This window comes from Anser cygnoides, chromosome 2 (assembly GCF_040182565.1).
Source record: "Anser cygnoides isolate HZ-2024a breed goose chromosome 2, Taihu_goose_T2T_genome, whole genome shotgun sequence".
Taxonomy (NCBI): Eukaryota; Metazoa; Chordata; class Aves; order Anseriformes; family Anatidae; genus Anser; species Anser cygnoides.
Window position 1 is genome coordinate 65,289,786 of NC_089874.1, and position 18,397 is coordinate 65,308,182.

Consider the following 18,397-nt stretch of genomic DNA (forward strand, 5'->3'; position numbering starts at 1 on the left):
GTACTGCACCACCAGTGGTGCCAGTGCACTCTCTGGACTCACTGCAGTGCATCCCCAGTGGTGCCACTGCACTCTCTGGACTCACTGCACTGCATCCCCAGTGGTGCTAGTGCACTCTGTGGACTCACTGCAGTGCATCCCCAGTGGTACCAGTGCACTCCCTGGACTCACTGAAGTGCATTCTCAGTGGTGCCAGTGCACTCTCTGGACTCACTGAACCGCATCCCCAGTGGTGCCAGTGCACTCTCTGGACTCACTGCACTGCATCCCAATTGGTGCCAGTGCATTCTCTGCACTCACCGCACTGCAACCTGAGTGGTGCCAGTGCACTCTCTGGACTCACTGCACTGCATCCCCAGTGGTGAAAGTGCACTCTCTGGACTCACTGCAGTGCATCACCAGTGGTGCCAGTGTACTCTCTGGACTCACTGCACTGCATCCCCAGTGGTGCCAGTGCACTCTCTCGACTCACTGCACTACATCCCCAGTGGTGCCAGTGCACTCACTGGACTCACTGCAGTGCATCATCAGTGCTGCCAGTGCACTCTCTGGACTCACTGCACTGCATCCCCAATGGTGCCAGTGCACTCTCTGGAGTCACTGAAGTGCATCCCCAGTGGTGCCAGTGCACTCTCTGGACTCACTGCACTGCATCCCCAGTGGTGCCAGTGCACTCTCTGGACTCACTGCACTGCATCCCCAGTGGTGCCAGTGCACTCACTGGACTCACTGTACTGCACCAACAGTGGTGCCAGTGCACTCTCTGGACTCACTGCAGTGCATCACCAGTGGTGCAAGTGCACTCTCTGGACTCACTGCACTGCATCCCCAGTGGTGCCTGTGCACTCTCTGGACTCACTGCAGTGCATCCCCAGTGGTGCCAGTGCACTCTCTGGACTCACTGCACTGCATCCCCACTGCGGCCAGTGCACTCTCTGGACTCACTGCAGTGCATCACCAGTGGTGCCAGTGTACTCTCTGGACTCACTGCACTGCATCCCCAGTGGTGCCAGTGCACTCTCTCGACTCACTGCACTACATCCCCAGTGGTGCCAGTGCACTCACTGGAATCACTGTACTGCATCATCAGTGGTGCCAGTGCACTCTCTGGACTCACTGCACTGCATCCCCAGTGGTGCCAGTGCACTCTCTGGATTCACTGCACTGCATCCCCAGTGGTGCCAGTGCACTCACTGGACTCACTGCACTGCATCACCAGTGGTGCCAGTGCACTCTCTGGAGTCACTGAAGTGCCTCCCCAGTGGTGCCAGTGCACTCTCTGGACTCACTGCACTGCATCAACAGTTGTGCCAGTGCACTCTCTGGACTCACTGCAGTGCATCCCCAGTGGTGCCAGTGCACTCACTGGACTCACTGCAGTGCATCCCCAGTGGTGCCAGTGCACTCACTGGACTCACTGTACTGCACCATCAGTGGTGCCAGTGCACTCTCTGGACTCACTGCAGTGCATCACCAGTGGTGCCAGTGCACTCTCTGGACTCACTGCACTGCATCCCCAGTGGTGCCAGTGCACTCTCTGGACTCACTGCAGTGCATCCCCAGTGGTTCCAGTGCATTCACTGGACTCACTGTACTGCATCTCTAGTGGTGCAAGTGCACTCTCTGGGCTCACTGCAGTGCATCCCCAGTGGTGCCAGTGCACTCTCTGGAATCACTGCACTGCATCCCCTGTGGTGCCAGTGCACTCACTGGATTCACTGCACTGCATCCCCAGTGGTGCTAATGCACTCTCTGGACTCACTGTAGTGCATCCCCGGGGTTGCCAGTGCACTCTCTGGACTCACTGAAGTGCATTCTCAGTTGTGCCAGTGCACTCTCTGGACTCACTGCACTGCATCCCCAGTGTTGACAGTACACTCACTGGACTCACTGCACTGCATCCCCAGTGGTGCCAGTGCACTCTCTGGACTCACTGCACTGCATCCCCAGTGGTGCCAGTGCACTCTCTGGACTCACTGCACTGCATCCCTGGTGGAGCCCGTGCACTCTCTGGACTCACTGCACTGCATCCCCAGTGGTGACAGTGCACTCTCTGGACTCACTGCAGTGCATCCCCAGTGGTGCCAGTGCACTCTCTGGACTCACTGCACTGAATCCCCAGTGGTGCCAGTGCACTCTCTGGACTCACTGCAGTGCACCACCAGTGGTGCCAGTGCACTCTCTGGACTCACTGCAGTGCATCCCCAGTGGTGCCACTGCACTCTCTGGACTCACTGCACTGCATCCCCAGTGGTGCTAGTGCTCTCTCTGGACTCACTGCAGTGCATCCCCAGTGGTACCAGTGCACTCCCTGGACTCACTGAAGTGCATTCTCAGTGGTGCCAGTGCACTCTCTGGACTCACTGAACCGCATCCCCAGTGGTGCCAGTGCACTCTCTAGACTCACTGCACTGCATCCCAATTGGTGCCAGTGCATTCTCTGCACTCACCGCACTGCAACCTGAGTGGTGCCAGTGCACTCTCTGGACTCACTGCACTGCATCCCCAGTGGTGAAAGTGCACTCTCTGGAGTCACGGCAGTGCATCCCCAGTGGTGCCAGTGCACTCTCTGGACTCACTGCAGTGCATCCCCAGTGGTGCCAGTGCACTCTCTGGAGTAACTGCAGTGCATCCCCAGTGGTGCCAAAGCACTCTCTGGACTCCCGGCACTGCATCACCAGTGGTGCCAGTGCACTCTCTGGACTCACTGCACTGCATCCCCAGTGGTGCCAGTGCACTCTCTGGACTCACTGCACTGCATCCCCAGTGGTGCCACTGCACTCTCTGGACTCACTGTACTGCATCCCCAGTGGTGCCAGTGCACTCTGTGGACTCACTGCACTGCATCCCCAGTGGTGCCAGTGCAGTCTCTGGACTCACTGCAGTGCATCCTTCGTGGTGCCAGTGCACTCTCTGGACTCACTGCACTGCATCCCCAATTTTGCCAGTGCACTCTCAGGACTCACTGCAGTGCATCCCCAGTGGTGCCAGTGCACTCTCTGGACTCACTGCACTGCATCCCCATTGGTGCCAGAGCACTCTCTGGACTCACTGCACTGCATCTCCTGTGGTGCCAGTGCACTCTCTGGACTCACTGAAGTGCATCCCCAGTGGTGCCAGTGCACTCTCTGGACTCACTGAAGTGCATCCCCAGTGGTGCCAGTGCACTCTCTGGACTCACTGCACTGCACCCCAGTGGTGCCAGTGCAATCTCTGGACTCACTGAAGTGGAACCCCAGTGGTGCCAGTGCACTCTCTGGACTCACTGCAGTGCATAAACAGTGGTGCCAGTGCACTCTCTGGACTCACTGCTGGGCATCCCCTGTGGTGCCAGTGCACTCTCTGGACTCACTGCACTGCAGCCCCAGTGGTGCCAGTGCACTCTCTGGACTCACTGCAGTGCATCCCCAGTCGTGCCAGTGCACTCTCTGGACTCACTGCACTGCATCCCCAGTGGTGCCAGTGCACTCTCTGGACTCACTGCACTGCAGCCCCAGTGGTGCCAGTGCACTCTGTGGACTCACTGCACTGCATCCCCAGTGGTGCCAGAGCACTCTCTGGACTCACTGCACTGCATCCCCAGTGGTTCCAGTGCACTCTCTGGACTCACTGTACTGCATCCCCAGTGGTGCCAGTGCACACTGTGGACTCACTGCAGTGCATCCCCAGTGGTGCCAGTGCACTCTCTGGACTCACTGCACTTCATCCCCAGTGGTGCCAGTGCACTCTCTGGACTCACTGAACTGCATCCCCAGTGGTGCCAGTGCACTCTCTGGACTCACTGCACTGCATCCCCAGTGGAGCCCGTGCACTCTCTGGACTCACTGCACTGCATCCCCACTGGTTCCAGTGCATTCACTGGACTCACTGTACTGTATCTCCAGTGGTGCAAGTGCACTCTCTGGGCTCACTGCAGTGCATCCCCAGTGGTGCCAGGGCACTCTCTGGAATCACTGCACTGCATCCCCAGTGGTGCCAGTGCACTCACTGGATTCACTGCACTGCATCCCCAGTGGTGCTAGTGCATTCTCTGGACTCACTGCAGTGCATCCCCGGGGTTGCCAGTGCACTCTCTGGACTCACTGAAGTGCATTCTCAGTTGCGCCAGTGCACTCTCTGGACTCACTGCACTGCATCCCCAGTGGTGCCAGTGCACTCTATGCACTCACTGCACTGCATCCCCAGTGGTGCCACTGCACTCTCTGGACTCACTGCACTGCATCCCCAGTGGTACCAGTGCACTCTCTGGACTCACTGAAGTGCATCCCCAGTGGTGCCAGTGCAATCTCTGGACTCACTGCACTGCATCCCCAGTGGTGCCAGTGCACTCTCTGGACTCACTGCAGTGCATCCCCAGTGGTGCCAGTGCACTCTCTGGAGTCACAGCACTGCATCCCCAGTGGTGCCAGTGCACTCTCTGGACTCACTGCACTGCAGCCCCAGTGGTGCCAGTGCACTCTCTGGACTCACTGCACTGCATCCCAAGTGGTGCCAGAGCACTCTCTGGACTCACTGCACTGCATCCCCAGTGGTTCCAGTGCACTCTGTGGACTCACTGTACTGCATCCCCAGTGGTGCCAGTGCACACTGTGGACTCACTGCAGTGCATCCCCAGTGGTGCCAGTGCACTCTCTGGACTCACTGCAGTGCATCCGCAGTGGTGCCAGTGCACTCTCTGGAGTCACTGCACTGCATCCCCAGTGGTGCCAGTGCACTCTCTGGACTCACTGCACTGCATCCCCAGTGGTGCCAGTGCACTCTCTGGAGTCACTGCACTGCAGCCCCTGTGGTGCCAGTGCACTCTCTGGACTCACTGCAGTGCATCACCAGTGGTGCCAGTGCACTCTCTGGACTCACTGCAGTGCAACCCCAGTGGTGGCACTGCACTCTCTGGACTCACTGCACTGCATCCCCAGTGGTGCTAGTGCACTCTGTGGACTCACTGCAGTGCATCCCCAGTGGTACCAGTGCACTCCCTGGACTCATTGAAGTGCATTCTCAGTGGTGCCAGTGCACTCTCTGGACTCACTGCACTGCATCCCCAGTGGTGCCAGTGCACTCACTGGACTCACTGTACTGCATCATCAGTGGTGCCAGTGCATTCTCTGTACTCACTGCACTGCATCCCCAGTGGTGCCAGTGCACTCTCTGGATTCACTGCACTGCATCCCCAGTGGTGGCAGTGCACTCACTGGACTCACTGCACTGCATCACCAGTGGTGCCAGTGCACTCTCTGGAGTCACTGAAGTGCATCCCCAGTGGTGCCAGTGCACTCTCTGGACTCACTGCACTGCATCAACAGTTGTGCCAGTGCACTCTCTGGTCTCACTGCAGTGCATCCCCAGTGGTGCCAGTGCACTCACTGGACTCACTGCAGTGCATCCCCAGTGGTGCCAGTGCACTCACTGGACTCACTGTACTGCACCATCAGTGGTGCCAGTGCACTCTCTGCACTCACTGCAGTGCATCACCAGTGGTGCCAGTGCACTCTCTGGACTCACTGCACTGCATCCCCAGTGGTGCCAGTGCACTCTCTGGACTCACTGCAGTGCATCCCCAGTGGTTCCAGTGCATTCACTGGACTCACTGTACTGCATCTCCAGTGGTGCAAGTGCACTCTCTGGGCTCACTGCAGTGCATCCCCAGTGGTGCCAGTGCACTCTCTGGAATCACTGCACTGCATCCCCTGTGGTGCCAGTGCACTCACTGGATTCACTGCACTGCATCCCCAGTGGTGCTAATGCACTCTCTGGACTCACTGTATTGCATCCCCGGGGTTCCCAGTGCACTCTCTGGACTCCTTGAAGTGCATTCTCAGTTGTGCCAGTGCACTCTCTGGACTCACTGCACTGCATCCCCAGTGTTGACAGTACACTCACTGGACTCACTCCACTGCATCCCCAGTGGTGCCAGTGCACTCTCTGGACTCACTTCACTGCATCCCCAGTGGTGCCAGTGCACTCTCTGGACTCACTGCAGTGCATCCCTGGTGGAGCCCGTGCACTCTCTGGACTCACTGCACTGCATCCCCAGTGGTGACAGTGCACTCTCTGGACTCACTGCAGTGCATCCCCAGTGGTGCCAGTGCACTCTCTGGACTCACTGCACTGAATCCCCAGTGGTGCCAGTGCACTCTCTGGACTCACTGCAGTGCACCACCAGTGGTGCCAGTGCACTCTCTGGACTCACTGCAGTGCATCCCCAGTGGTGCCACTGCACTCTCTGGACTCACTGCACTGCATCCCCAGTGGTGCCAGTGCACTCTCTGGAGTCACTGCAGTGCATCCCCAGTGGTGCCAGTGCACTCTCTGGACTCACTGCAGTGCACCACCAGTGGTGCCAGTGCACACTGTGGACTCACTGCAGTGCATCCCCAGTGGTGCCAGGGCACGCTCTCGACTCACTGCACTGCATCCCCAGTGGTGCCAGGGCACGCTCTCGACTCACTGCACTACATCCCCAGTGGTGCCAGTGCACTCACTGGACTCACTGCAGTGCATCATCAGTGCTGCCAGTGCACTCTCTGGACTCACTGCACTGCATCCCCAGTGGTGCCAGTGCACTCTCTGGAGTCACTGAAGTACATCCCCAGTGGTGCCAGTGCACTCTCTGGACTCACTGCACTGCATCAACATTGGTGCCAGTGCACTCTCTGGACTCACTGCAGTGCATCCCCAGTGGTGCCAGTGCACTCTCTGGACTCACTGAAGTGCATCCCCAGTGGTGCCAGTGCACTCACTGGACTCACTGTACTGCACCATCAGTGGTGCCAGTGCACTCTCTGGACTCACTGCAGTGCATCACCAGTGGTGCCAGTGCACTCTCTGGACTCACTGCACTGCATCCCCAGTGGTGCCTGTGCACTCTCTGGACTCACTGCACTGCATCCCCAGTGGTGCCAGTGCACTCTCTGGACTCACTGCACTGCATCCCCACTGCGGCCAGTGCACTCTCTGGACTCACTGCAGTGCATCACCAGTGGTGCCAGTGTACTCTCTGGACTCACTGCACTGCATCCCTAGTGGTGCCAGTGCACTCTCTCGACTCACTGCACTACATCCCCAGTGGTGCCAGTGCACTCACTGGACTCACTGTACTGCATCATCAGTGCTGCCAGTGCACTCTCTGGACTCACTGCAGTGCATCCCCAGTGGTGCCAGTGCACTCTCTGGATTCACTGCACTGCATCCCCAGTGGTGCCAGTGCACTCACTGGACTCACTGCACTGCATCACCAGTGGTGCCAGTGCACTCTCTGGAGTCACTGAAGAGCATCCCCAGTGGTGCCAGTGCACTCTCTGGACTCACTGCACTGCATCAACAGTTGTGCCAGTGCACTCTCTGGTCTCACTGCAGTGCATCCCCAGTGGTGCCAGTGCACTCACTGGACTCACTGCAGTGCATCCCCAGTGGTGCCAGTGCACTCACTGGACTCACTGTACTGCACCATCAGTGGTGCCAGTGCACTCTCTGCACTCACTGCAGTGCATCACCAGTGGTGCCAGTGCACTCTCTGGACTCACTGCACTGCATCCCCAGTGGTGCCAGTGCACTCTCTGGACTCACTGCAGTGCATCCCCAGTGGTTCCAGTGCATTCACTGGACTCACTGTACTGCATCTCCAGTGGTGCAAGTGCACTCTCTGGGCTCACTGCAGTGCATCCCCAGTGGTGCCAGTGCACTCTCTGGAATCACTGCACTGCATCCCCTGTGGTGCCAGTGCACTCACTGGATTCACTGCACTGCATCCCCAGTGGTGCTAATGCACTCTCTGGACTCACTGTATTGCATCCCCGGGGTTCCCAGTGCACTCTCTGGACTCCTTGAAGTGCATTCTCAGTTGTGCCAGTGCACTCTCTGGACTCACTGCACTGCATCCCCAGTGTTGACAGTACACTCACTGGACTCACTCCACTGCATCCCCAGTGGTGCCAGTGCACTCTCTGGACTCACTTCACTGCATCCCCAGTGGTGCCAGTGCACTCTCTGGACTCACTGCAGTGCATCCCTGGTGGAGCCCGTGCACTCTCTGGACTCACTGCACTGCATCCCCAGTGGTGACAGTGCACTCTCTGGACTCACTGCAGTGCATCCCCAGTGGTGCCAGTGCACTCTCTGGACTCACTGCACTGAATCCCCAGTGGTGCCAGTGCACTCTCTGGACTCACTGCAGTGCACCACCAGTGGTGCCAGTGCACTCTCTGGACTCACTGCAGTGCATCCCCAGTGGTGCCACTGCACTCTCTGGACTCACTGCACTGCATCCCCAGTGGTGCCAGTGCACTCTCTGGAGTCACTGCAGTGCATCCCCAGTGGTGCCAGTGCACTCTCTGGACTCACTGCAGTGCACCACCAGTGGTGCCAGTGCACACTGTGGACTCACTGCAGTGCATCCCCAGTGGTGCCAGGGCACGCTCTCGACTCACTGCACTGCATCCCCAGTGGTGCCAGGGCACGCTCTCGACTCACTGCACTACATCCCCAGTGGTGCCAGTGCACTCACTGGACTCACTGCAGTGCATCATCAGTGCTGCCAGTGCACTCTCTGGACTCACTGCACTGCATCCCCAGTGGTGCCAGTGCACTCTCTGGAGTCACTGAAGTACATCCCCAGTGGTGCCAGTGCACTCTCTGGACTCACTGCACTGCATCAACATTGGTGCCAGTGCACTCTCTGGACTCACTGCAGTGCATCCCCAGTGGTGCCAGTGCACTCTCTGGACTCACTGAAGTGCATCCCCAGTGGTGCCAGTGCACTCACTGGACTCACTGTACTGCACCATCAGTGGTGCCAGTGCACTCTCTGGACTCACTGCAGTGCATCACCAGTGGTGCCAGTGCACTCTCTGGACTCACTGCACTGCATCCCCAGTGGTGCCTGTGCACTCTCTGGACTCACTGCACTGCATCCCCAGTGGTGCCAGTGCACTCTCTGGACTCACTGCACTGCATCCCCACTGCGGCCAGTGCACTCTCTGGACTCACTGCAGTGCATCACCAGTGGTGCCAGTGTACTCTCTGGACTCACTGCACTGCATCCCTAGTGGTGCCAGTGCACTCTCTCGACTCACTGCACTACATCCCCAGTGGTGCCAGTGCACTCACTGGACTCACTGTACTGCATCATCAGTGCTGCCAGTGCACTCTCTGGACTCACTGCAGTGCATCCCCAGTGGTGCCAGTGCACTCTCTGGATTCACTGCACTGCATCCCCAGTGGTGCCAGTGCACTCACTGGACTCACTGCACTGCATCACCAGTGGTGCCAGTGCACTCTCTGGAGTCACTGAAGAGCATCCCCAGTGGTGCCAGTGCACTCTCTGGACTCACCGCACTGCATCAACAGTTGTGCCAGTGCACTCTCTGGACTCACTGCAGTGCATCCCCAGTGGTGCCAGTGCACTCACTGGACTCACTGTACTGCACCATCAGTGGTGCCAGTGCACTCTCTGGACTCACTGCAGTGCATCCCCAGTGGTGCCAGTGCACTCTCTGGAATCACTGCACTGCACCCCAGTGGTGCCAGTGCACTCACTGGATTCACTGCACTGCATCCCCAGTGGAGCTAGTGCACTCTCTGGACTCACTGTAGTGCATCCCCGGGGTTGCCAGTGCACTCTCTGGACTCACTGAAGTGCATTCTCAGTTGTGCCAGTGCACTCTCTGGACTCACTGCAGTGCATCCCCAGTGTTGACAGTACACTCACTGGACTCACTGCACTGCATCCCCAGTGGTGCCAGTGCACTCTCTGGACTCACTGCACTGCATCACCAGTGGTGCCAGTGCACTCTATGCACTCACTGCACTGCATCCCCAGTGGTGCCACTGCACTCTCTGGACTCACTGCACTGCAGCCCCAGTGGTCCCACTGCATTCTCTGGACTCACTGCACTGCATCCCCAGTGGTGCCAGTGCAATCTCTGGACTCACGGCACTGCATCCCCAGTGGTGCCAGTGCACTCTCTGGACTCACTGCATGCATCCCCAGTGGTGCCAGTGCACTCTCTGGACTCATTGCACTGCATCCCCAGTGGTGCCACAGCACTCTCTGGACTCACTGCACTGCATCCCCAGTGGTTCCAGTGCACTCTCTGGACTCACTGCACTGCATCCCCAGTGGTGCCAGTGCACACTGTGGACTCACTGCAGTGCATCCCCAGTGGTGCCAGTGCACTCTCTGGACTCACTGCAATGCATCCCCAGTGGTGCCAGTGCAATCTCTGGACTCACTGAAGTGGAACCCCAGTGGTGCCAGTGCACTCTCTGGACTCACTGCAATGCATCCCCAGTGGTGCCAGTGCAATCTCTGGACTCACTGAAGTGGAACCCCAGTGGTGCCAGTGCACTCTCTGGACTCACTGCTGGGCATCCCCAGTGGTGCCAGTGCACTCTCTGGACTCACTGCAGGGCATCCCCTGTGGTGCCAGTGCACTCTCTGGGCTCACTGCACTGCAGCCCCAGTGGTGCCAGTGCACTCTCTGGACTCACTGCAGTGCATCCCCAGTCGTGCCAGTGCACTCTCTGGACTCACTGCACTGCATCCCCAGTGGTGCCAGTGCACTCTCTGGACTCACTGCACTGCAGCCCCAGTGGTGCCAGTGCACTCTGTGGACTCACTGCAGTGCATCCCCAGTGGTGCCAGAGCACTCTCTGGAATCACTGCACTGCATCCCCAGTGGTTCCAGTGCACTCTCTGGACTCACTGCACTGCATCCCCAGTGGTGCCAGTGCACTCTCTGGACTCACTGCAGTGCATCCCCAGTTGAGCCCGTGTACTCTCTGGACTCACTGCAGTGCATCCCCAGTGGTTCCAGTGCATTCACTGGACTCACTGTACTGCATCTCCAGTGGTGCAAGTGCACTCTCTGGGCTCACTGCAGTGCATCCCCAGTGGTGCCAGTGCACTCACTGGATTCACTGCACTGCATCCCCGGGGTTGCCAGTGCACTCTCTGGACTCACTGCAGTGCATTCTCAGTTGTGCCAGTGCACTCTCTGGACTCACTGCACTGCATCCCCAATGGTGCCAGTGCACTCTCTGGAGTCACTGAAGTGCATCCCCAGTGGTGCCAGTGCACTCTCTGGACTCACTGCACTGCATCCCCAGTGGTGCCAGTGCACTCTATGCACTCACTGCACTGCATCCCCAGTGGTGCCACTGCACTCTCTGGACTCACTGCACTGCATCCCCAGTGGTGCCAGTGCACTCTCTGGACTCACTGAAGTGCATCCCCAGTGGTGCCAGTGCAATCTCTGGACTCACTGCACTGCATCCCCAGTGGTGCCAGTGCACTCTCTGGACTCTCTGCAGTGCATCACCAGTGGTGCCAGTGCACTCTCTGGACTCTATGCAGTGCAACCCCAGTGGTGGCACTGCACTCTCTGGACTCACTGCACTGCATCCCCAGTGGTGCTAGTGCACTCTGTGGACTCACTGCAGTGCATCCCCAGTGGTACCAGTGCACTCCCTGGACTCATTGAAGTGCATTCTCAGTTGTGCCAGTGCACTCTCTGGACTCACTGCAGTGCATCCCCAGTGGTGCCAGTGCACTCTCTGGACTCACTGCACTGCATCCCAATTGGTGCCAGTGCATTCTCTGCACTCACCGCACTGCAACCTGAGTGGTGCCAGTGCACTCTCTGGACTCACTGAACCGCATCCCCAGTGGTGCCAGTGCACTCTCTGGAGTCACTGCAGTGCATCCCCAGTGGTGCCAGTGCACTCTCTGGACTCACTGCAGTGCATCCCCAGTGTTGCCAGTGCACTCTCTGGAGTAACTGCAGTGCATCCCCAGTGGTGCCAAAGCACTCTCTGGACTCCCGGCACCGCATCACCAGTGGTGCCAGTGCACTCTCTGGACTCACTGCACTGCAACCCCAGTGGTGCCAGTGCACTCTGTGGACTCACTGCACTGCATCCCCAGTGGTGCCAGTGCACTCTCTGGACTCACTGCACTGCATCCCCAGTGGTGCCAGTGCACTCTCTGGACTCACTGCACTGCATCCCCAATTTTGCCAGTGCACTCTCTGGACTCACTGCAGTGCATCCCTAGTGGTGCCAGTGCACTCTCTGGACTCACTGCAGTGCATCACCAGTGGTGCCAGTGCACCCTCTGGACTCACTGCACTGCATCCCCAGTGGTGCCAGTGCACTCTCTTGACTCACTGCACTGCATCCCCAGTGGTGTCAGTGCACTTTCTGGACTCACTGCAGTGCATCCCCAGTGGTGCCAGTGCACTCTCTGGACTCACTGCAGTGCATCCCCAGTGGTGCCTGTGTACTCTCTGGACTCACTGCACTGCATCCCCAGTGGTTCTAGTGCGTTCACTAGACTCACTGCAGTTCATCTCCAGTGATGCCAGTGCACTCTCTGGACTCACAGCACTGGATCCCCAGTGGTGCCAGTGTACTCTCTGGACTCACTGCAGTGCATCCCCAGTGGTGCCAGTGCACTCTCTGGACTCACTGCAGTGCATCCCCAGTGGTGCCAGTGCACTCTCTGGAGTCACTGCAGTGCATCCCCAGTGGTGCCAATGCACTCTCTGGACTCACTGCAGTGCATCCCCAGTGGTGCCAGTGCACTCTCTGGACTCACTGCACTGCATCCCCAGTGGTGCCAGTGCAATCTCTGGACTCACTGCACTGCATCCGCTGTGGTGCCAGTGCACTCTCTGGACTCACTGCACTGCATCCCCAGAGGTGCCAGTGCACTCTCTGGACTCACTGCACTGCATCCCCAGTGGTTCCACAGCACTCACTGGACTCACTGCACTGCATCCCCAGTGGTTCCAGTGCACTCTCTGGACTCACTGTACTGCATCCCCAGTGGTGCCAGTGCACTCTGTGGACTCACTGCACTGCATCCCCAGTGGTGCCAGTGCACTCTCTGGACTCACTGCAGTGCATCCCCAGTGGTGCCAGTGCACTCTCTGGACTCACTGCACTGCATCAACAGTGGTGCCAGTGCACTCTCTGGACTCACTGCAGTGCATCCCCAGTGGTGCCAGTGCACTCTCTGGACTCACTGAAGTGCATCCCCAGTGGTGCCAGTGCACTCACTGGACTCACTGTACTGCATCCCCAGTGGTGCCTGTGCACTCTCTGGACTCACTGCAGTACATCCCCAGTTGTGCCAGTGCGCTCTCTGGACTCACTGCACTGCATCCCCACTGCGGCCAGTGCACTCTCTGGACTCACTGCAGTGCATCACCAGTGGTGCCAGTGCACTCTCTGGACTCACTGCACTGCATCCCCAGTGGTGCCAGTGCACTCTCTGGACTCACTGCACTGCATCCCCAGTGGTGCCACTGCACTCTCTGGACTCACTGTACTGCATCCCCAGTGGTGCCAGTGCACTCTGTGGACTCACTGCACTGCATCCCCAGTGGTGCCAGTGCAGTCTCTGGACTCACTGCAGTGCATCCTTCGTGGTGCCAGTGCACTCTCTGGACTCACTGCACTGCATCCCCAATTTTGCCAGTGCACTCTCAGGACTCACTGCAGTGCATCCCCAGTGGTGCCAGTGCACTCTCTGGACTCACTGCACTGCATCCCCATTGGTGCCAGAGCACTCTCTGGACTCACTGCACTGCATCTCCTGTGGTGCCAGTGCACTCTCTGGACTCACTGAAGTGCATCCCCAGTGGTGCCAGTGCACTCTCTGGACTCACTGAAGTGCATCCCCAGTGGTGCCAGTGCACTCTCTGGACTCACTGCACTGCACCCCAGTGGTGCCAGTGCAATCTCTGGACTCACTGAAGTGGAACCCCAGTGGTGCCAGTGCACTCTCTGGACTCACTGCAGTGCATAAACAGTGGTGCCAGTGCACTCTCTGGACTCACTGCTGGGCATCCCCTGTGGTGCCAGTGCACTCTCTGGACTCACTGCACTGCAGCCCCAGTGGTGCCAGTGCACTCTCTGGACTCACTGCAGTGCATCCCCAGTCGTGCCAGTGCACTCTCTGGACTCACTGCACTGCATCCCCAGTGGTGCCAGTGCACTCTCTGGACTCACTGCACTGCAGCCCCAGTGGTGCCAGTGCACTCTGTGGACTCACTGCACTGCATCCCCAGTGGTGCCAGAGCACTCTCTGGACTCACTGCACTGCATCCCCAGTGGTTCCAGTGCACTCTCTGGACTCACTGTACTGCATCCCCAGTGGTGCCAGTGCACACTGTGGACTCACTGCAGTGCATCCCCAGTGGTGCCAGTGCACTCTCTGGACTCACTGCACTTCATCCCCAGTGGTGCCAGTGCACTCTCTGGACTCACTGAACTGCATCCCCAGTGGTGCCAGTGCACTCTCTGGACTCACTGCACTGCATCCCCAGTGGAGCCCGTGCACTCTCTGGACTCACTGCACTGCATCCCCACTGGTTCCAGTGCATTCACTGGACTCACTGTACTGTATCTCCAGTGGTGCAAGTGCACTCTCTGGGCTCACTGCAGTGCATCCCCAGTGGTGCCAGGGCACTCTCTGGAATCACTGCACTGCATCCCCAGTGGTGCCAGTGCACTCACTGGATTCACTGCACTGCATCCCCAGTGGTGCTAGTGCATTCTCTGGACTCACTGCAGTGCATCCCCGGGGTTGCCAGTGCACTCTCTGGACTCACTGAAGTGCATTCTCAGTTGCGCCAGTGCACTCTCTGGACTCACTGCACTGCATCCCCAGTGGTGCCAGTGCACTCTATGCACTCACTGCACTGCATCCCCAGTGGTGCCACTGCACTCTCTGGACTCACTGCACTGCATCCCCAGTGGTACCAGTGCACTCTCTGGACTCACTGAAGTGCATCCCCAGTGGTGCCAGTGCAATCTCTGGACTCACTGCACTGCATCCCCAGTGGTGCCAGTGCACTCTCTGGACTCACTGCAGTGCATCCCCAGTGGTGCCAGTGCACTCTCTGGAGTCACAGCACTGCATCCCCAGTGGTGCCAGTGCACTCTCTGGACTCACTGCACTGCAGCCCCAGTGGTGCCAGTGCACTCTCTGGACTCACTGCACTGCATCCCAAGTGGTGCCAGAGCACTCTCTGGACTCACTGCACTGCATCCCCAGTGGTTCCAGTGCACTCTGTGGACTCACTGTACTGCATCCCCAGTGGTGCCAGTGCACACTGTGGACTCACTGCAGTGCATCCCCAGTGGTGCCAGTGCACTCTCTGGACTCACTGCAGTGCATCCGCAGTGGTGCCAGTGCACTCTCTGGAGTCACTGCACTGCATCCCCAGTGGTGCCAGTGCACTCTCTGGACTCACTGCACTGCATCCCCAGTGGTGCCAGTGCACTCTCTGGAGTCACTGCACTGCAGCCCCTGTGGTGCCAGTGCACTCTCTGGACTCACTGCAGTGCATCACCAGTGGTGCCAGTGCACTCTCTGGACTCACTGCAGTGCAACCCCAGTGGTGGCACTGCACTCTCTGGACTCACTGCACTGCATCCCCAGTGGTGCTAGTGCACTCTGTGGACTCACTGCAGTGCATCCCCAGTGGTACCAGTGCACTCCCTGGACTCATTGAAGTGCATTCTCAGTGGTGCCAGTGCACTCTCTGGACTCACTGCACTGCATCCCCAGTGGTGCCAGTGCACTCACTGGACTCACTGTACTGCATCATCAGTGGTGCCAGTGCATTCTCTGTACTCACTGCACTGCATCCCCAGTGGTGCCAGTGCACTCTCTGGATTCACTGCACTGCATCCCCAGTGGTGGCAGTGCACTCACTGGACTCACTGCACTGCATCACCAGTGGTGCCAGTGCACTCTCTGGAGTCACTGAAGTGCATCCCCAGTGGTGCCAGTGCACTCTCTGGACTCACTGCACTGCATCAACAGTTGTGCCAGTGCACTCTCTGGTCTCACTGCAGTGCATCCCCAGTGGTGCCAGTGCACTCACTGGACTCACTGCAGTGCATCCCCAGTGGTGCCAGTGCACTCACTGGACTCACTGTACTGCACCATCAGTGGTGCCAGTGCACTCTCTGCACTCACTGCAGTGCATCACCAGTGGTGCCAGTGCACTCTCTGGACTCACTGCACTGCATCCCCAGTGGTGCCAGTGCACTCTCTGGACTCACTGCAGTGCATCCCCAGTGGTTCCAGTGCATTCACTGGACTCACTGTACTGCATCTCCAGTGGTGCAAGTGCACTCTCTGGGCTCACTGCAGTGCATCCCCAGTGGTGCCAGTGCACTCTCTGGAATCACTGCACTGCATCCCCTGTGGTGCCAGTGCACTCACTGGATTCACTGCACTGCATCCCCAGTGGTGCTAATGCACTCTCTGGACTCACTGTATTGCATCCCCGGGGTTCCCAGTGCACTCTCTGGACTCCTTGAAGTGCATTCTCAGTTGTGCCAGTGCACTCTCTGGACTCACTGCACTGCATCCCCAGTGTTGACAGTACACTCACTGGACTCACTCCACTGCATCCCCAGTGGTGCCAGTGCACTCTCTGGACTCACTTCACTGCATCCCCAGTGGTGCCAGTGCACTCTCTGGACTCACTGCAGTGCATCCCTGGTGGAGCCCGTGCACTCTCTGGACTCACTGCACTGCATCCCCAGTGGTGACAGTGCACTCTCTGGACTCACTGCAGTGCATCCCCAGTGGTGCCAGTGCACTCTCTGGACTCACTGCACTGAATCCCCAGTGGTGCCAGTGCACTCTCTGGACTCACTGCAGTGCACCACCAGTGGTGCCAGTGCACTCTCTGGACTCACTGCAGTGCATCCCCAGTGGTGCCACTGCACTCTCTGGACTCACTGCACTGCATCCCCAGTGGTGCCAGTGCACTCTCTGGAGTCACTGCAGTGCATCCCCAGTGGTGCCAGTGCACTCTCTGGACTCACTGCAGTGCACCACCAGTGGTGCCAGTGCACACTGTGGACTCACTGCAGTGCATCCCCAGTGGTGCCAGGGCACGCTCTCGACTCACTGCACTGCATCCCCAGTGGTGCCAGGGCACGCTCTCGACTCACTGCACTACATCCCCAGTGGTGCCAGTGCACTCACTGGACTCACTGCAGTGCATCATCAGTGCTGCCAGTGCACTCTCTGGACTCACTGCACTGCATCCCCAGTGGTGCCAGTGCACTCTCTGGAGTCACTGAAGTACATCCCCAGTGGTGCCAGTGCACTCTCTGGACTCACTGCACTGCATCAACATTGGTGCCAGTGCACTCTCTGGACTCACTGCAGTGCATCCCCAGTGGTGCCAGTGCACTCTCTGGACTCACTGAAGTGCATCCCCAGTGGTGCCAGTGCACTCACTGGACTCACTGTACTGCACCATCAGTGGTGCCAGTGCACTCTCTGGACTCACTGCAGTGCATCACCAGTGGTGCCAGTGCACTCTCTGGACTCACTGCACTGCATCCCCAGTGGTGCCTGTGCACTCTCTGGACTCACTGCACTGCATCCCCAGTGGTGCCAGTGCACTCTCTGGACTCACTGCACTGCATCCCCACTGCGGCCAGTGCACTCTCTGGACTCACTGCAGTGCATCACCAGTGGTGCCAGTGTACTCTCTGGACTCACTGCACTGCATCCCTAGTGGTGCCAGTGCACTCTCTCGACTCACTGCACTACATCCCCAGTGGTGCCAGTGCACTCACTGGACTCACTGTACTGCATCATCAGTGCTGCCAGTGCACTCTCTGGACTCACTGCAGTGCATCCCCAGTGGTGCCAGTGCACTCTCTGGATTCACTGCACTGCATCCCCAGTGGTGCCAGTGCACTCACTGGACTCACTGCACTGCATCACCAGTGGTGCCAGTGCACTCTCTGGAGTCACTGAAGAGCATCCCCAGTGGTGCCAGTGCACTCTCTGGACTCACCGCACTGCATCAACAGTTGTGCCAGTGCACTCTCTGGACTCACTGCAGTGCATCCCCAGTGGTGCCAGTGCACTCACTGGACTCACTGTACTGCACCATCAGTGGTGCCAGTGCACTCTCTGGACTCACTGCAGTGCATCCCCAGTGGTGCCAGTGCACTCTCTGGAATCACTGCACTGCACCCCAGTGGTGCCAGTGCACTCACTGGATTCACTGCACTGCATCCCCAGTGGAGCTAGTGCACTCTCTGGACTCACTGTAGTGCATCCCCGGGGTTGCCAGTGCACTCTCTGGACTCACTGAAGTGCATTCTCAGTTGTGCCAGTGCACTCTCTGGACTCACTGCAGTGCATCCCCAGTGTTGACAGTACACTCACTGGACTCACTGCACTGCATCCCCAGTGGTGCCAGTGCACTCTCTGGACTCACTGCACTGCATCACCAGTGGTGCCAGTGCACTCTATGCACTCACTGCACTGCATCCCCAGTGGTGCCACTGCACTCTCTGGACTCACTGCACTGCAGCCCCAGTGGTCCCACTGCATTCTCTGGACTCA